Source organism: Rhineura floridana, chromosome 4, assembly GCF_030035675.1.
Source record: "Rhineura floridana isolate rRhiFlo1 chromosome 4, rRhiFlo1.hap2, whole genome shotgun sequence".
Classification (NCBI taxonomy): Eukaryota; Metazoa; Chordata; class Lepidosauria; order Squamata; family Rhineuridae; genus Rhineura; species Rhineura floridana.
The window spans coordinates 140,330,869-140,343,252 of record NC_084483.1 but is presented as its reverse complement, the minus strand read 5'-3'; the positions used below and the strand labels follow the sequence as shown (position 1 = coordinate 140,343,252).

Genomic DNA, 12,384 nt, shown 5'->3' with positions numbered 1-12,384 from the left:
ATATGAAAATTTCATATTTATGCTAGCAGGATGGAATGCTGTATAGAATGATTTAAAAGCTTGTCATGGTGCTTACTTTTTGTAAAAAAAACTTTTTAAAAGAAGGCAAATTTTGTTAGTAATACACTGAGATTTCAAATGAAGGGGAAAAAAGATCTTTGACTTCCAGTCGAGAGGATGCTTTGAGACTGAGAGGTGTGCACATAGGCTCTTGACCCTCATCCATCCTGGCTGGTTATATTAAGGCAGAACTGGCTTTCCTTGTTTGTGGGGTAACTGTGGAAGCGATAGTGGTTCACCTTTGTTAAAGAAAGGCTCGCTTGCTTTGGATTTTCAGGCAGGGAACTACTGCTCTCTTTCAAATTTACCATATTTATAGTTAATCAGGTTTGTAGTTGAAACTCAACATCAGACTTTCGTAGGTAACACAGATTTTCTACACCCATTTCTGTTGAATTTCAAGGTATCTTTTGAGCCTGAAATGGCTTGGTAGTTCTGCCTTACACTGTCAGTTTAAAAAGTGGAGTGTGTGGCCTTGTTGATTTTCTTTGAATAGCTTATGCAGCACCAAAAAAGGGAACTCAGATGAAGCTGGATCTAACCACCCTATTCCCAATCCTATTTCACTAGATAATGTCAAATTTATTTCAGATATGTGTTCTATCCCATGGGATTAATCCTGTACACTACAAGGATCTATTCTGTCACTAGTACTTGACATCTTTATGAAGCCACTGAAATATTTAGAATATTTTGTTATCAGTATTACCAATGGACCAATTTTTCTTTTAAAAAATCTGATCCATGAAATAGCAGTTTTGAGCTTTCTGTAAAATGGAACGGCAGTAATTACGTTTCACTGTGTTTGCCTTTTTTCCTTCTTTCCTTCTGCTTTCTGTTTACTGTATGTACCTGTTAGGCAAAATGTGACCAGGAAAACACCCTATCTAGCATTTCCACTGGATATCCTTGACAGAATCCTGACAGCAGATTACTTTTTCCTCTATAAATCAGTATCCTTCACTGTTGCTAAATGATTCTGTGTATACACCTCAAGATTAGAGACAATATAATTCATGCTCATTTGTTTCTCATTGCTGTAAAGCATTCGGTGATAAAATACAGTGTCTGGGACTCATCACATTTTCCCCCTACAGGTCTGAAGCATAATTTTAGTTACAGTATAATAAAAGAATATATAAATAAGGAAACGTTGATCCTGATTGCACTGAACAGGGTCCAGTGTATATGTAGAGAATGGAGGAACGCATTTTAGCAGATGAAAAGAACATTCATCCTTTGGGGAATGTACTAATTTCCTAAGACAATCAAGTTCTTTCTTGTAATTTTCTTTCAAACTTTTTTTATTTTTGTTTTTACTTTATTCCTTCCCTCCTCTAATCTACATAACTGCGTGGAATATTTTAAAAGTTACCTGGGTATAACTTATTTATTTCTATTTTCATTTCTTTCCTTCGTGAAGGTCTATTCAGAACTATTCAAAACCGCACACATGAACCTTCAGCTATGTAGATGAATGTATAATAAAACTCTCACCAAATCACCAGAATTAAACTTTCAACATTTCTTGCTTTAATACCAATTTACTTGCTGTCACTGGAACCCAGCCTTTAAAAATATGTACCAAATACTGGGGGATATTCTCAGGCAATATTTAGTAGAGGGATAACAGTCTCAGGTATAAAGCGCCCAATCCATTTAGGGCTTCATAGGTCAAGCCAGCACCTTTTATTAAATAAGCATATAGAAAAATCCTGAAATGTTAGTCACATGAGCAGTTCAAAACCATTAGGTTTTTACCTTCTGCCGTAGCAGCAGCCTCTCACAGTAGTCCCTTGTAGACTCCATTAACATAATTTAGCTCTATGGGAATAATACACGCTCCTGGCTCTCCACTTTGATTTGGGATTAGCATTGGCTGCTGTTAGGGTGCTTTTTGAAAACTTACAGAACTTTGCAATGTGCCCAGTTTTGGTCATGATGCAACTGTTTGCTACCAAGGTGGGAAAGGAAGTAAGCAGTGAATGCAAATGCATCAGAGGATCATGGATACGTGGTCAGCCTGGGAAAGGGAGCTATGATCAGAACAGGCCTAGGAGTAAGCACCTTATTCTTGGGTTTTCCATGGCATGGTCAGAAAAAAAGGTTTCAACAGGGGAAGAATTTCTTGCAGCCAACATATCTGTATTTGTCGCTGCAAGCAGGCATGGTGGCAATACTCTTATCACACGGATGCAGCAGAACTGTCACTGACAGCTGTATCAATTGGTGGTGAGGCAGCCCACTGGTGTCTTCACAAAGCAATCACCACTTCTGGATGCTTAAGATCTGCTGATCCGGACCTGATTGGGGGGGGGGGGCTATTAGGCTCCCTCAGGAGCAGGGCCTTTTCTATAGGAGCCTCAAAAGCAATTGAATTCTCTTCCTAGGGAAATCTGAACAGCCTCTCCTCTGCTTTCTGCAGTCAAGTTAATTTTTGTTGTTTCAGTTGGACTTTGGGAACTAACCCCTGGCCTGCTCTCTTTTATTTTGATGGATACATTGTTGCTTTCCATTTCTATTACATTTTTTCTTGTTTTTCTAGTTATTTCAATTGTAAACCACTATGGAACTTTGGCGAATAGTGGTATGGAAAGATTTTAAATAAACAAACAATTATCTAGGCTTGCAGACTCCAGCCTGAAAATCTAAGCAGAGTGAAGGACTCAAGAGTATTCCAAACAGAAATAACCTGAGTGAGTAGGTGAGGTTGAACCTCTTCCTTTCCCACCTATAGCTAGTCACTAAAGTAGGTTGACTCTAAAAGACCAGGAATAAAAAGTGTAGAATGACGTGAAATGTGCTGTTTATCAGTTTCAAGAAAGCTCCAGACGGTAAACAGACAACTGTACCAAGAAATGGAAAAAAGATACCAATACAGGTTGATTGCTGATATTGCTCAAAATGGTTCTTCAGTAAATGATTTCAACATTAATGCAGGGATCAGTGGTATAATGTAGCACAACACAGTCCCAATTTAAAACAGACACACTTGTGAGCAACTTTCATTGGAATAAGCCAGGGGTGGGCAACCTATGGCCCTCCTGATATTGTTGGGCTACAACCTCCATCGTCCCTAACCATTTTCCATGCTGGCTGGGGCTGATGGGAGTTGGAGTCCACAACTCCGGGAGGGCCACGGGTTGCTCATGCCTGGTAAAAGCAGACCAAAGTACTTAATCAATCCATAACTTATGATGATGGTCTCTCAGCCCACTGATGCTATTCAGATATTACGTGGAATAGACTGAGTGCAAGAGAAGAGTTATAAAACAAAAATGGGGTGGGAAGAGAGGAGGATGGGAGACGAAAGAGCTATCATATGATATAGTTCCTAATAATCATTTTCTGTCTCCAATGAGAAGAGATTATGCATATGATTAACTAAACAATTCATCCTTTTAAAGGAACAAAGGTTTCTTGCTCATATCAGTGATATTAGCAAGCTCTATCCCATTATATAGAGACATTGACCACAATCATGAATCCTGGGGAGCTCAAAGGGATTTAAGCAACATTTCCAAGGGGTGTGTGTGACTGAAAGGTACTGGTTGTTTGATAAGAGTTCACAAATTACAAGTTAGCAAAATATTGTGTTCAGAATGTGCTGCTTTTGTTATGTGCCTTAAAGTCAATTACAACTTATGGCAACCGTATGAATCAGTGACCTCCAATAGCATCTGTCATGAACCACCCTGGTCAGATCTTGTAAGTTCAGATCTGTGGATTCCTTTATAGAATCAATCCATCTCTTGTTTGGCCTTCCTCTTTTTCTACTCCATTCTGTTTTTCCCAGCATTATTGTCTTTTCTAGTGAATCATGTCTTCTCATTATGTGTCCAAAGTATGATAACCTCAGTTTCATCATTTTAGCTTCTAGTTCTGGTTTAATTTGTTCTAACACCCAATTATTTGTCTTTTTTGCAGTCCCTGGTATGCACAAAGCTCTCCTCCAACACCACATTTCAAATGAGTTGATTTTTCTCTTATCCACTTCTTTCACTGTCCAACTTTCACATCCATACTGGGAATACTATGGTCTGAATGATCCTGACTTTAGTGTTCAGTGATACATCTTTGCATTTGAGGACCTTTTCTAGTTCTCACATAGCTGCCCTCCCCAGTCCTAGCCTTCTTCTGATTTCTTGACAATTGTCTCCATTTTGGTTAATGACTGTGCCAAGGTATTGATAATCCTTGACATGTTCAATGTCCTCGTTGTCAACTATAAAGTTACATAAATCTTCTGTTGTCATTACTTTAATCTTCTTGACATTCAGCTGTAGTCCTGCTTTTGTGCTTTCCTCTTTAACTTTCATCAGCATTCGTTTCAAATCATTACTGGTTTCTGCTAGTAGTATAGTATCCTGCATATCTTAAATTATTGATATTTCTCCCTCCAATTTTCACACCTTCTTCATCTTGGTCCAATCCTGCTTTCCGTATTATATGTTCTGCGTATAGATTAAATAAATAGGGTGATAAAATGCATCCCTGTCTCACACCCTTTCCGATGGGGAACCAATTGGTTTCTCCATATTCTGTCCTTACAGTAGCCTCTTGTCCAGAAATTGAAATTCCTTGGTCCGTTCCATTATCCAACGTATGTTGGTGCCTCTTCCTTTTCTGAATCCAGCTTGGACATCTGGCATTTCTCACTCCATATATGGTAAGCCTTTGTTGTAGAATCTTGAACATTACTTTACTTGCATGGGATATTGAGGGCATGGTTCCATAATTACTGTATCCCCTGGGATCCCGTTTCTTTGGAATTGGGATATATATTGAACGGTTCCAGCCTGTGGGCCATTGTTTAGTTTTCCATATTTCTTGACAGATTTTTGTCAAAATTTGGACTGATTCAGTCTCAGTAGCTTGTAGCAACTCTATTGGTATGCCATCTGTTCCTGGTGATTTGTTTCTTCCAAGTATTTTAAGAGCAGCTTTCACCTCACATTCTAAAAGTTCTGGTTCTTCATCGTATGGATCCTCCGTGAATCAATCTGTCATCCTTGCATCTCTTTTATAGAGTTTTTCAGTGCATTTCTTCCATCTTCCTTTCATTTCATCTCAGTCAGTCAGTGTGTTCACCTGTTGATTATTCAGCATCCTACTCTTGGTTTAAACTTCCCTTTCGTTTCTCTAATCTTTTGGAATAGAGCTCTTGTTCTTCCCTTTTTGTTGTCCTCTTCTATTTCTATACAATAACTATTGTAATAGTTCTCTTTGTCCCTATGTACTAGTCATTGTATTGTTGCATTTAGGGTTCTGACCATGTTTCTATCTCCTTTTGCTTTCCTTCTCTCTTTAACCATTTTAAGAGTTTCTTCAGTCATCCACTGAGGTCTTTCTCTTTTTTTAACTAGAGGTCTTTTTGCAGTCTTCCCTGATAATGTCTCTGACTTTACTCCATAGTTCTTCTGGTTCTCTGTCAACTAAGTTTAAAGCCTCAAAACTGTTCCTTATTTGATCTTTATATTCTTCTGGGATGTTATTTAAATTGTATTTTGGCATTATGATTGCTTTGTTCTTCTATAGCTGTACTCTGATTTTCGATACAACCAGTTTATGATCTGTACTGCAGTCTGCTCATGGTCTTGTTTTCGCAGAAAGTATGGAACGTCTCCATCTTCTGCTACCAATTATATAATCAATTTGATTCCTATTTTGACCATTTGGTGATGTCCACGTGTACAGTTGTCTTTTCGGTTGCTTGAAAAATGTGTTCGCAAGAAACAGATTATTGGCTTCACAGAATTCAATAAGTCTTTCTCCTAAGCCCCATTTCCCCACAATTCCTAGTTCTTCTCTGTTTCCTACTTTTACATTCCAGTCCCCAATGATTATCAGCACATCTTGTTTTGGGGTGTGATCAATTTCTTCCTGTACTTCTGCGTAAAATCTCTCTAGTTCCTCTTCTTCTGCATTTGCCGTTGGAGCATAGACTTGGATGATGGTTATGTTAACAGGTTTCCTGTTTAATCTCATTGATATTACTCACTCAAACATTGCGTTGTAGCTCCTAATTGCTTTTGCTACATCACTTCTCACTATTAAAGCAACCTTATTTCTTAATTTCTCATTTCCTGCATAAAATATTTTGTAGTTGCCTGATTGAAAATGTCCCAGTCCTGTCCATTTTAATTCACTCACGCCAAGTACTGATATGTTCCATTTCTTGCTTGACAATTTCTAACTTTCGCTGGTTCATGCTTCTCACATTCCATGTTCCTATTGTGTGCATCGTACAACTCTGGACTCTCCTTCACATCTGTGCACATCAGCCTCTGGGCTTCCTTTCGGCTTTGGTCCAGCTGCATCATTAGTCACAGCGCTACTCGTACTTGTCCTTTGTTCTTCCCCTTCTGACCTGGAGGTCTCATCTTCCAGCACTATCTCATGTTGCATTTTGGATTCTCTGTTCATAGGGTTTTCATGGTAAGAGGTATTCAGAGGTAGTTTACCATTGCCTTCCTCTGAGTTTTGATGCATCTTAGTTTGGTGTCTCAGCTTTTGACCATTCCGCCTTGGGTGCCCCTGCTAGGAATGTAGCCTTTTGGTCTAGACTCCTGACGGCATTGCTCTCAGCTTCTTCAACACTCTCAAACCCCCTCACCACGTTAAGGTGTGCATCCTAAAGGGGGTTCAGAATAAGAGCTCGAAAGTTATTAGATAAAAACATGCTTTCCCCAATATTCAAATAGCAGATATAGATACGGAGACATTACACAGTGCTTTTGCATTCTTTAAGGCCTTTGTCTTGGGTTCCCCCCTCTCAAAGATGTTAACTCTGGGCTACAAGAAATGTGACAGCTTTTGTTCTAAATTTTCAAGTTTATTAAGATTACTTAAGAATTACTTAGAGAGCAGCAGAACACTTCTGTTTGAATGTTTTTATGAGATAAGAAAATGTCTGGCAAACACAATGGTGCCACCCGTGTACTTTCAACTGCACAGGTATGCAAGAGAGTGTATATACTTCAGAGAACTGCTTATAAGTTAGGTTATAAAGGACATCAAGAACACAGTTCACAGGTTTATGAGAATAAGCTTCTAGAAATATCAGATTTTTAAAAAATTAACATAGACATAAAGCTCTGTATAGACATTCAACCAGGGGGAGGAAAAACCAGGATTGTTCAAAGGCAAGGTGTGCAGGCCTTGACCTGTGAAGACAAAGGTAAATGGTGTCTGGTAAATTTCAAAGCCCCAGAGCAAAAAAATTTTTTAAATGGTTAATTCTCATTTCTCCAGTTTAAAATATGTATTATCCAGGTGGCTTTTTTTAAAAAAAGAGAGAAAGAGATGATATGAAGACAGATACCACACTTAGTTCTACCTGCAACATATGTGTGTGCTATTGTTTAATGCCAGATTGGTACACTATAAGACCACACTCATCCACAATTTGATCATGGATGAGAGTGACAATTTGATGTGTATTACCGAGACCTGGGTGGGTAAGCTGGGGGGGAGTTGATGTGACCCAGCTTTGCCCACCTGAATATTCGGTACAACACCAGCACAGGCTGCAAATATGGGGGGAGCGGTTGCAGTGGTCTACAGAACTTCCATCTCTGTCACCAGGAAACCACTCTGTTTTGGAGCTGGCCTTGAGGGCCTGCACCTGGTATCAGGCCAAGGAGACAGTAAACTAGGATTGCTGCTGGTATACCATCCACACTGCTGCCTGGAAGCTTCTCTGACTGAGATGGCAGAAGCTATCTCGACTGTGATATTGGAGGAATGTAGAACGCTAGTCCGCAGTGATTTCAATGTCCATGATGAGGCTGCTTCTAGTGTTCTGGCTCAGGACTTCATGGCCTCCATGACAAACATGGGGCTGTCTCAAGTTGTCATCAGTCCGACACATAGGGCAGGGCACACCCTCAACATTTTGCTCCAGATGAAGGAAGAAGTGACCTGGAGATAGGGGAGGTGGATTTCACCCCATTGTCATGGTCAAACCACATCCTGGTGAAGTTTAGACTTGTGGCTCTGATCCTCCCCTGCAAGGGTAGTGGACAGATTAAGATGGTCCACCCCTGGAGACTAATGGAACCCACTGGATTCCTGAATGCCCTGGGGGAGTGACCCTGTTGAAGCCCTTGTCATGCTGTGGAACAACAAGACATGTCAGGCCCTGAACATGGTTGCCCCTGAGTGCCCTCTCCAGCATTGTGGAGCCCAGTTTGCACCTTGATACACCAGTGAACTCAGGGCAATGAAAGAGACTGGATGACAGCCAGAGCGCAAGTAGCGAAAGACATGCTGTGAGGCTGATCTGGCACAGGTAAAAATTGTGCCTACTGTGTGGCGGTGAGGCCAGTGCAGAAGGCCCACTTCTCTGCCTCTACTGCATCCTCAAATGGCCATCCAGTGGAGCTTTTTTTATTGTCAGGGGTCTGTTGACATCAACTCCAGGAAACTGAGTTTTAGACTCTTCAGAGGCCCACTCTCAATTGCTTGCAAGACACTTTGTGGGTAAGTTCACCTCTGTAACAACCTTGATGCTCCATCCACATCTACTCACCTCCTCAGTGAGGTTTCTAGTGCAATGTCTGCTGCAACTTATTGGGATCAGTTTCAGTTGGTGCTTCCTCATGACATGGATAAGGTGGTTGTGACAATGCGGCCAGCAATGTGTCCTTTTGACCTTTGTTCTTCTTGGCTTATTAAACCTTGCCGGGGGTATCACTGAACAAATTTGGGGTGTGGTCAACACATGTTTGTGGGAGGGAGTGGTCCCAGCCACCTGGAAATAGGCAGTGACTCCTAAAAAAGCCCACACTGGGCCCATTTGTTTGTGACAACTACCGCCCAGTTGCAAATACCCCCTTTTTAGGGAAGGTGATTGAGAGGGTTGTGGCACAGCAATTATAAGTACTCTTGGATGAAACAGATTATCTTGACCCATTCCAGTCTGAGTTCAGGCCTGGTTATCGTACTGATTCAGCCTTGGTTGCCCTGATGGATGGACTTTATCGGGAGAAGGTCAGGGGAAGTGCGACCCTCTTATTCTTACTTGATCACTCTGCAGCTTTTGATACCATTGACCATAGCATCCTTCTGAGTCTACTTGGTGAGACAGGCATCAAAGGCACTATTTTACATTGGTTCCAATCGTATCTCCAGGGTTGTTTTCAGAGAACACACTGGATGATTGTCTTTTGACTCTCTGGCAGTTGTGCTGTGGGATGCTACAGGGTACAATCTTGTCCCCAATGCTGTTGAACATCTATATAAAATCCTTGGGAGCAGTCATCAGGAGATTTGGGGTGAGGTGTCAGGAGTATGCTGATGATACCCAGCTCTATTTCTCTGTAACATCTGAATCGGAAGAGGCTGTGCAAGACCTAGACCAGTGCCTGGACTCAGCGGTGCACTGGATGAGACTCAATAAACTGAGTCTGAACCCTGGCAAGACAGAGGCACTATGGGTTGGTGGTTCCTGCATTCAGATAATTCATCAATTGCCTGCTTTGGATGGGTCTTACTCCATCTGAAAGAGCAGGTTTGTAATTTGGGGGTGCTCCTGGATCCATCTTTGTCACTAGAGGTCCAGGTGACCTCAGTGGCTAGGAGTGCCTTTTGCCAGTGTCACCTGGTAAGAGAGCTGCAGCCATTTCTCGACCAGGATAGCCTGACCACTGTTGTCCATGCACTGGTAACCTCCAAGGTGGATTATTGTATTGTGCTCTATGTGGGTCTGCCCTTGAGGTTGGTTCGGAAGCTGCAGCTGGTGCAAAATGTGGCAGCATGACTGCTCACTGGAGCAAGGTATCACCAACATATTACCCTGCTGCTGAAAGAATTGCACTAGCTGCTCATTAGCTACCTGGCCAAGTTCAAGATTCTGACTTTGGTGTACAAAGCCCTATGCAGTTTGGGACCAGAATAGCAGAAAGATTGTCTTGTCGCTTATATACCCAGTTGATCACTGTGCTCTGCAGGTGAGGGCTTCCTGCAGATGCCATCATATCAGGAGGTCTGTTCTGCACAGCATAGGAAGTGGACCTTTAGTGGTATGGCACCTACACTTTAAAACTCCCTCATCTCTGTTATCTTTTTGGTGCCTATTGAAGACCTTTCTCTTTCAACAAGCCTTTTCAGTAGAGATCTTATCCCAGACTGCATCTGTGCTGGAATTATGTTTTTAAAGCTTTTTTTAAAAAAGATGTTTTTAAAGATGTTTTGTTTTAATACGTTTTAAGATGTTTTAGAGTGTTTTTAGTGTTTTTGTTTGCCGCCCTGGGCTCCTTCTAGGAAGGGTGAGATATAAATTTAATAAATAAATAAATGCACTTTTTGATACATGTTGGCTCCCTTTCTATAAAAATGGAATAATACTGCCTCATTTTATAGAATTATGATGAAAACTACATCCAGATGAGGGAGATTATCAAAGACGTATCACAATCGCACATGAGCATTCTAGTCCAAAGGAAGAAATAAAGACCAAAAGGTATGTGTGATTTTATGTTTCCCAAAATATAAAGCAAGGATTGGAGACATCAATAAAGATAGAAATATGAATTTGTGGTTGAAGAGTCTTGTGGCACTTTAAAGACAAACACATTTATTATGGCACAAGCTTTCATGGACTAGATCATCAGATGTGCATGAAGGGTTAAGATCAGTTGCAGGTATATACAGTCATTGCGGGGGGGAATTGTAAGTAGTGAAGTCTGAGGAAAATGAAATGCAAAAGGGGTACCTCAGTGCTTACAATCCCACTTGTGTATTTATACCTGAAATTGAGGATAACACTTCCTGTGTTTTTGTTGAAGTCAAAGCTAGTCCACAAAAGCTGATTTCATAGTAAATTTGTTAAGTCTTTAAGGTACCACAAAGCTCTTTGCTGTTCTCTTGCAACACATTAAATTAAGAAATTAATCCATTTCATTTTTAAATTGTTGAATCCTGCCCAGATACTACTACTACTACTACTACTACTACTACTAAGATTGTTGTTATTTGTTTTGTTTTAATTTTATCCTACTTTTTTACCATTGAGTCCACAAAGTTCCTAAAATAATTTAAAAAATACAGCAGAAAAAGATCAAGACAATAAAAACAAATTACACTTAAAATATGAGATCACAGAAAACAGTGCTATTAGCACTAGTATATAGGCCACATGCACACCATAGATTTATTGCACTATTATTTCATTTTAAACAGTCATGGTTTCTCTCAAAGAATCTGTGTAGTTTTTGAATGGTGCTGAGAGTTGTTAGAAGACTCCAAGAAGTGACACACTTTGTGGTTGTGTACTTCAGTGTACCTCCACCTCCTTTTTTCTGAATGCAGGGACACACGACTCTAATAAAACTCAACACTCTTTTACTCGAAAACCTCGGAAGTTGCAGCTCCAGCACATTTTACTTTGAAGTCAGCTTCATGCAGAATTAAAAACTGATTGGCCATCAATCCTGATGCCACTTCAGGTGTATCTTATGAAAACACTTTGCTGTAGGCTGAGGAAAACATGGTGATTGGCCCAACACTTTGCTGTGGGCTGTCTTAATCAGCAGTGGAACAGGTAGATGTATCCAGCCGTGGGCAGAGAAGTTTCAAAATGCAGCCAGAGAAAATGGTCTGGCTGCTTTTGAAGCAACTAGTGTGTCTGCAGCCTCCTATTCTCCTCATAGAGCTACAGTTGCTAGAGTAGAGTGGTTTAACAGTAATTTGCTCTTCCAAGGGAACTCTAGAAATTGTAGTTCTGTGAGAGGGGAATAGGAGTCTCCTAACAACTCTCAGCACTCTTTACAAATGACACTTTCCAGGATTCTTTGGGGGAAGCCAGGGCAGTTTATAGTGGAATAATCGTGGAATAAATGTATGGTGTGAAAGTGGTCCTAGTCTTTTTGTGTGTGTGATGGGGATGCGTTTTGGCATAGGGGTTAAGGGATGACATGGTGCAAGATGCAATCCATGCCCTATGCACACAGTTGGGAGCATCCCTCTCACACAGAAGAAGGGGAACAGGTGTTGTGAGAAGGAAGTACGCATGCTGAAGTATATATGCATGAGGAAGAGGAGGGAAGCCTTCCATGAGGTACCATGTCATGCCCATGGTATTATAGCAATAACGTTACAATGATAAAGATTTTAAATCAAATGCTATAAAATAAGAGGCATTTTTAGTATAAACATTTTGAATGCAGGCATCTTGAGTAAACAAGCTTATATAAATCCAAAGACATAAGTTACTGATTAAATCAGCCCAAACTTCATACACCTATACAGTTTGTTTATAAAATTTGTGCAAGTTAAATTCTTAGAGAACAAATACATTTTGTTTGAGTCAGTGTGTCGCCT

At 40.6% G+C, this 12,384-nt stretch overlaps 1 protein-coding gene across 5 annotated transcripts in view; it reads right to left on the bottom strand.

Annotated features, from left to right (window-relative positions):
• FMN2 (formin 2) overlaps positions 1–12,384 on the bottom strand; it is a 340,988-nt gene that overhangs the window by 113,528 nt on the left and 215,076 nt on the right. The window lies entirely within an intron of this gene.